This window comes from Eubalaena glacialis, chromosome 3 (genome assembly GCF_028564815.1).
Source record: "Eubalaena glacialis isolate mEubGla1 chromosome 3, mEubGla1.1.hap2.+ XY, whole genome shotgun sequence".
Lineage (NCBI taxonomy): Eukaryota > Metazoa > Chordata > Mammalia > Artiodactyla > Balaenidae > Eubalaena > Eubalaena glacialis.
In genome coordinates, this window is record NC_083718.1 from 175,207,964 (window position 1) to 175,216,009 (window position 8,046).

Below are 8,046 nucleotides of genomic sequence, written 5' to 3' on the forward strand. Positions count from 1 at the left end.
CTGACGCAGCCAAAAAAGATGAATAAAATAAATAAAGAGGATTTTACCATTTACGAAAAAGCGAGAATAGCGTTCAGCGTTTGTTTTGCAGCAGCCGTCATAGAGGCAGCGTGCACCCCGAGGGGTGAGAGTGGCACCGCCAAGCTCCTTCCTGGGAAACTACCCTCAGCATCTCAGCATCAAAGCATCTCAAGCCACTTTAGCTTTGAACTGTGTCTGAGAGCATCTGTGCTTTAACTGGATTTTTTTTCTGCATCCGTTAGCAAGATGTGTCCTAAGTAACTGCTTCTTCGCTTTACACCATTTCAGCTTACAAAAGGTTTCATAGGAGCTTTGGGATAATGGGGAAACGTATACCGCAAAGTGGGTGGCTTAGAACAACAGAAATGTATTGTCTCACAGTTCTGGAGGCCAGAGGACCAAAATCAAAGTGCCAGCAGGGCCGTGTCCCCCCCTTCACCTGTAGGGGAAGATCCTGCTTCGCTTCTTCCAGCTTCTGATTGCCCCGGATATTCCTTGGCTTGTGGCAGCATAACCCTGGCCTTCACATGGCCTTCTCCCTGTGTCTCTTCACACAGCCTTCGCTCTGCGCCTGGCTGGCCCTGTGTCCAAATTTCCCCTTTTTATAAGGACACCACCCTGATAACCTTGTTTTAATTGATCACCTCTGTAAAGACCCTGTTTCCAAATAATGTCACATTCTGACGTACTGGGGGTTTGGACAAGTCTTTTGGGGAGGACACAGTCAACTTAGGCTGCAAGCTCTTTTGCACACACCTGATCCTTATAGGCAGGCCAGAAATGAGTGTCCTCACTGTACAGATTAGGAAAAATGGAGCTCAGGGAGGGGAGGTGACTAGTACAAGGTCACACAGTGAATGAGTCACAGAGTCAGGGTCTGAACTTCAGTCTCCCGAGTCTGGTGCTTTTCCACTGCCCTCTTTAAAATTTAAAAGGAGAAAAGGGAGTCCAGAGCTATCCTTTGGGGGTCAAGAATTTGATAGCCGTGTGGCATCAGTAATAACAACCACCACTGACCAAACTCCTACCAGAAGTCAGGCAATCGGCTTTATATTCACTGTGTCACGCTGCTACTTTTGAAGTCACACTGCCTATTTCAAACCCAGGCTCTCCCATTCCCGCTGAGTGACACTGGGCCAGTAACTTCACCTCTCTGGACCTCAGTTTCTTCTTCAGTAAAATGGGGACAGCATCCACTCTAGAGGGTCATGGTGAGGATTTAATGAGGTGATTCATACAAAGCCCTTAGCACAGGGCCTGGCACATAGTAAGTTCTCATTTAATGCTCATAATGACATCATGAGGTGGGTCCACACTCTACAGAGAGGAAACCAAGCCATCATTTGACCACAGTTATGAACTAGTTACTATGTCTAGTAAGTGACAAAAGTGGGATTTGAACCCAGGTCCCTCTGACTCCTAATTCTGCGCTCTTTCCACAGTGCTGAAGTCCTGGCTTTTCCTGAAGGCCTCCAGGCTTAGGAATCTGACTCTTACTGAGGGCTGGCAGGGCCCAAACTTCAGACAGTCTTCCTAACCGGGTGGTGAAAGCCCTGGTCCAACTCGGTCCCTGTGGAGGGAGGGGGGCCTCTGGGTTTAAAACACTGCCGACGCGGGAACCAGGGGCTGGGCGTCCTCACTACTTCAGCTGTCAGATAACCCCACGGGACAGACCTTCAACCCAAGTCCCCAGGAAGCATATGCCAACCCCCCTGGGTCCCAGGGGCATCTGTTCTGATTTGCTGTAAAAATTAGAGCTGAGCTCTGCAGAACGTCAAGAAAGCAGGGGAACTAGATAGTAGTGAAGGGGCCAAAATCAAAGACATTCCCCATTGCTGCCCCCTGCAGACAAGCAGGCACCCACACATGCACAAAGAAACACACAGGCCTGCTCCCCACCAGACCAGACGTCCACATGCTCACGTTCAGATACGCACGCCTGCAGCACAACACAGACCGCAGAGCTGACACATGCTCACTCCACACTCCCAGAGGAATGACACACGTGCCCGGGGACGCTCGCACTGCAGCCTGACGCCGGCAGGGACCTGGAGACACCAGCCCTCCACATCACACAAGGATGCACAAGCCCGGGACCCAGACCCCCAGACTTGGGGACGCATCAAACCCGGGCCTCTGTCGGAAACAGAGGAGGAAGTGCGTCCCGTTGTCAAGCTCACACCCGCCCCTTTTCTAGCCCTGAGCCCGCTTTTTCTTGGGCCTGACCCTGGACGACTGCCCCGGCCCCCAGGGGTCTCTGCAGCCTCTGTGATCTTGTCTCTCTCTGCACAGACCACCCACTCCATCTCAAGCAAGTCAGAAGCCCCCGCCCCTGCCCCAGGTCCCTGGCGCCCACCTGCTCTCTGACCTCATCTCCCAGCTCTCTCCTTCCGGCCACACTGAGCTCCTCGCCCCTTCTGTTCTCCCACATCTCACTCTCCCACCTGCCTGCGGCGGGGCCGAGGAGGGGGCACACTTGCTCTTTCCTCCCACTTCCGTTAGGCCCTTTGCTCAAACCTCCCTGACCTCCCACCCCTGTATAAAGCGGCACCACCCGCCTCGCCCTCTATCCCCAGCCCTGGCTTTCTTTTTTCTTCCTAGTACTGAGCACCACACAGATTACTTCTACATATTTGGGGAGCGGGGAGGGTCAGTATCCCCCTCCCCCAGTGGAACGCAACTCCGTGGGATGGGATCTTCGTTGTTTTGTTTGTTGCCACGCTCCAAGCACCCGGCACCCAGCCTGGTGTGTATGCTTGGTGCTCAATCAATGGGTGCTGAATGAATCACCCCTGACCGCCAGCCTGGCTCAGGGAGCATCCAGAGGCAGGGCCCAGGCTGATGTGCAGACAGACCTGGGGTCCAGCCCTGGTCCTGTCACTTCGCCACTCAGTCTTGTCTCTCACACGGCTGTCATGAGGATCGAAGATAACACGTGTCAGCTCTCAACACAGCATCTGACAGTCCACACGGTGGTGAGGTTTCCTCTGGCCCAGCCACCCCGGTTTCCCTGTCCCCCACCTCCCACAGGAGTGTCAGGGGAGGACGGGGTGCCCGGTGGTCTCAGCGCCTTCTTCCTTCCTTTCTACGTGCCCTCTCGGGGGCTGGACGCCTGTGAACCACTTTTTGCACCTCCCTTGGCCAGCAGGCTTCACATCGGCTTCTGCCAGTGAGATCGGATCGCACAGAACCAACCCTAGGAGCAGAGAGCCGCCGGGCCACTGGCTGCAGCGCCCTCGGCTCCAGGCTTTCCTGATTCCCTGAACCCTTGCGGGGCCTCCTTCACACCCCCAGCCCTCCCAGTGGTTTTTTTTTTTTTTTTTTTTAATGACATCGGAGGAGGTCAGAAATGGAGTGACATCCTGCCGAAGTTTTTTGTTTTTTTTGTTTTTTTAATTTATTTATGGCTGTGTTGGGTCTTCGTTTCTGTGCGAGGGCTTTCTCTAGTTGTGGCAAGCCGGGGCCACTCTTCGTCGCGATGCGCGGGCCTCTCACTATCGCGGCCTCTCTTGTTGCGGAGCACAGGCTCCAGACGCGCAGGCTCAGTAGTTGTGGCTCACGGGCCCAGCCACTCCGCGGCATGTGGGATCTTCCCAGACCAGGGCTCGAACCCGTGTTCCCTGCATTGGCAGGCAGATTCTCAACCACTGTGCCACCAGGGGAGCCCTCCCAGTGGTTTTGTGAGCCGAATCTATTAAGAGATTTATTTCCTACTTGAAACAGCTAGAGTGGAAGGTATTCTTGCCTGAATCCTGACTGGGTATCGAAGTTTCTGGAGTTTTTCCTGGGGCACACTTTGATGGTAGGGAAGGGCCAGGGCGTGCACTTGGGTGGCATCAGGGTGGAAGCTGGTGGGACATGTCTCCTCCCCCTTTGCCATCTTTTTTATTTTTCTGGCCGTGTCGCGCAGCATGAGGGATCTTAGTTCCCCGACCAGGGATCGAACCCGTGCCCCCTGCAGTGGAAGCGTGGAGTCTTAACCACTGGACCGCCAGAGAAGTGCCCGCCTTTGCCATCTTGGGTGGGGCCACAGCCCTGCGGTGAGACTGGTCCTGTATGTCCCCCCTCCTCCAGCAGCCCTCACAGCAATTGACAGCCACAGTGGGCGGAGTTCTCAGCACCTCGCAAGTACCAACTCGTTCATTAGCTCCTCAAAACGTCCCCGTGTGGATGGTGCTGTTATCATCCTATTTTATACACGAGTAAACTGAGACCCAGACTATGAAGTCAATTGCTCTTCAGTCATTTACATGCCTAATAAGTGGCAAACCTGCGATTCAAACCCAGTCTGGCTCTAGGGGCTGTGCTCCTAATCACAGCTCTCTGCTCTCTCTTCCAGGCGTCTGTGCCAGCAGCTCGAGCAGGAGATGAGACCTTGGGGCCCTCGAGGAGGCGCAGTGAAGAGACGGGTGATGAGCTGATGCTTATTACATACTTGAGAATTCACCAAGGCCCTTTCTCCAGCCTCTTCTTATCATAATGATTTCCACTTCCCCACAAGCCCTGCAGACCTCGAGCACATCGGCCCTCCCAGCACACGTGGGGAAGGGACCTCTCTCTCTTCTCTATGGGGTGGATGGGGGACAGGGCATGGGGTCCCTGGAAACGAATAACACTCCCATCTCAGCTCTGCTTCTCAACTGCCCACATGGCCCGTCCCTCCGTGGGCCCCAGTCCCCGACTGTAAGCAAAGAGGGTGGGCTGGAGGACCATTATGGCTCTTCTAGCTCTGAAAATTCTAGACTCCTGCTTTGAAGACATTTTGAAAATCAAGATCTTTGGTCAGGTCAGAGGAGTGGACCACACGTTTTACTAAACCAGGCTGGGCTGGGCGTGCTTGGCTGCTGGCTGCGTGATGGAGACCCAGAGAGCCAAAGCCCAGTGTGCATGGGGAAGTTGACCATCGGGTGGCTTTGCCTTCAGAACAGATAACCTGCAAAGTGGATCTTTGGGCTGCAGAGACTCCAGCCTTGCCTGCCGATCTGAGGCTGCCCCTGCTCTCAGCAGGGTCTCACAGGAAGCTGGGCTGGTTGTCCCCCTTTTGATGAGCTGACTCGAGTTACTGACGGCCACTCAGTGCCAGGTGCTACGCTGGGCACTGAGGTTCAGGTGAATCAGACCCAGGCCCTGGCGTCTCAGAGCTCCCAACCTTTCTCCCCTCCTTCAAGGCCCAGCTGGAACACCCCTCTTCCAGGAATTCTCCCTGGCTTCCAGCTCTGACTTCTAATGTCCCCCTGGTGTGGTACAAACCTAGCCCACGCCCAGGAGCTTTCTAGGGCACCAGGACCCACAAACCCTGGACTGTGAAAAGGTCAAGACAGGTCCCGGCAGCCCTACCCCGTGCTGGGGCTCAGGAGTTGTGGTCAGAATTGTCGCTTGGCAACAAGGACTTATGACACAGCCCACATCTGTCCTGGCTGGAAGCAAAGGCACCAATTTGACCCAGCACCCATGTGTTGGGCTCAGAAGCTCCTAAGTAAGCGAGGACATTGTGTTGTCCAAATGTTCCAAGTAATCTGCAGAGGGGCAGGGTCACCTTGCGACAGTGGAGAACACAGGGGCTCTGCATCCCAGGCCCGCCTCTTCCCAGCTGTGTGAGGCTGGCAGGTCACATAAACTCTGTGGGCCTCAGTGTCATCGTCTCTAAAATGGGCTAATAATGCCTCCTAGCACAGTCACTGTGCAGCAGCTTAAACTAGTTAACGGGTTCAGATGCTGCCAGTGTTCCAGAGATGTGTTCCCCTCCTTCCCGGGCCCTCTGAGGCTGGCATTCACCACCCCGACACACTGAGTCTGCTCTGAGGACACCTTCCCCCTCGGAGGGACACCAAAGCTCACTCTGGGCCTCCGCCCACCCCACACAAACATAGGCTGGGCAATGCTGGCTGGGGGCAAGACAGGGCCCTGACGTGATGAGACACGCCCTGCCGAGTCCTCAACTGGTCATGTCCAGAGAAGCAGCCCCAAGGGCACCCCCTAGCAGTGGGAAAGATCTGTTTCCACCAGTCTGTGAAGACAGCCCCTGCCCCAGGTACCTAGCCTGGCCTGGGCCCTGCCGCTCCCATCTGTGCCATGGCAGAGGCTCCCCAGAACAGGACATGGGCAGCTCGGCTTGGGTTTGCCCTTCACTCTACAGGGTAGGTAGTGCCGTGGAAATATACTAGCTCTGGCGTCAGGCAGACTGGGGTTCAAATCCAAGGTCCATTCCTACTGGCTGTGAGATTTTGGTCAATTCACTTATCCTCCCTGACTCTCAGCTGTCCCATCTTGAAAATGGTACTAGGACCACCCACCTCCTGGCATGGTTGTTAGACTAGTATCTCTGATGTTAGGTGTAAAGGACTAACAGGACCTGGCATGTACACCCTGGGGAAAAGCTCACTCCCCGATAACAAAGAGGCCACCTCTGTACTCCATGCACAGGGAGTAGCAGAGGCAAGAAGGCCAGGTGAAGAACAGACCCCAGACAGGCACCGGGGGCCCAGAATTCACCCAGATTCCCTCTCCGGGCTTGTCAGAAAGTCCTTGGAGAGATTTAATTGGGATGGGCTCTCCCCCTGGGAGAGGAGAGCCCAATATCCACCCAATGAAGCTGAAGGTCACATCAAATCTGAAAGGCGACTTTGTTCTCTGCAGCTTCATCCGTTATGCATGAAAGAGCAGATGGCGAGTGCTCAGGATTCATAATTTGAGACATCCGGAGACTAAAGGCATTGGCCAAATTTAAACCGAAAGACGGACTTGTTGGGTGTCTTCTCAGATTATGGGAGAAGAAGAAAGGAGAGAATTTCTTAGTCATCTACCATCCACTCAGAATTCACAGCCAGTCTGCCCGACGACGGCTGATATCAGAGGTCTCCGCCCCTGGGTTCCAGATATTTTTATGATCACTGTTTGAAAGGGACAAAGAGATAAATGTCCGAGGAGACCCCCACTGGAGCTTGAAGAGAGCGGCCTTTCTGTGCGGCTCTACAGGAGGCCACAGGCAGCATGACTGCAGACGTGGCTCCCGGGGGATCAGGACATGGCAGAGTCAAGGGCCACAGAGGTCCGAGTCTGGGCTGTGGTCTGTCAGGCACTGGCAGCAGCGCCTGCAGCCTCGGTTCCTGCAGCAGCAAAGGGAGCCAGTACCACAGGGCTCAATAGGAGCGCCACGATGAGCTAGAGTTGAGAGCCTGGCACGGCCCTGGGCACAGACGAAGAGCTCAGTTAACAGTAGCCCGCGTTATTATCAATTTTACTTTGACTTCCTTAAATGTATTTGGTCCAAATTGCCTTTTGCTCTGAGATAAGCTTTGAGCCATCTAAGTACATCACCAACAATATGATAATTATCACCCGAATCTCACAAAACCCAGGGAGGCAGAAAGGGTGGTGATTGTTGTACCCTTTTCCCAGATGGGGAAACTGAGGCTCAAGGAAAGAAGTGACTGATCCAGTGTCACAGCCCCAGGTGGCAGAGCCAGAGCTAGACCTCGGGTCTCCCAAGTCACGAAAACACACTTTCCTTCATCCCCCACCCTAGTCCCCAATCACACCCAAGCCACACGTCCTGAGTCCACATGGACAGGGAGGGTGTCTGGACTGCTGTCCCCAGCACTGAATCCCAGGCCTGGTTTGTGTTTAGCACAAAGTCTGTCAAATGAATAAATGTCATGGACTCATTTGAGAATGTGATGGAAATGAGAGACACCATCCCCAAGAAAAATGTATGTGTGGCCACACGCATAATGTACATTTCAAGGGGTCACAGACCCTGGTTAGGAGGCCTTCACCTAGGTTTTCAGAGGCCTCTCCAGTGCTGAGCTCACTAAGCTATCCAGAGATGACCTCATCGCACAACCCATCTGCCTGGTGGAAAGGGGGCCCTCTGGCTTCATCTAGGGGATCACAGACCATTATCCCCCATGTCTGGGTCTGTGGCCACCACTGCTCCAACCACCCAGGGCAGGGGCTGCCCAAGGCCACGCTCCTACGTGGCCACCAGGACACTCCATGCAAGTGCTCTTTGTATTTCGAAAAGAG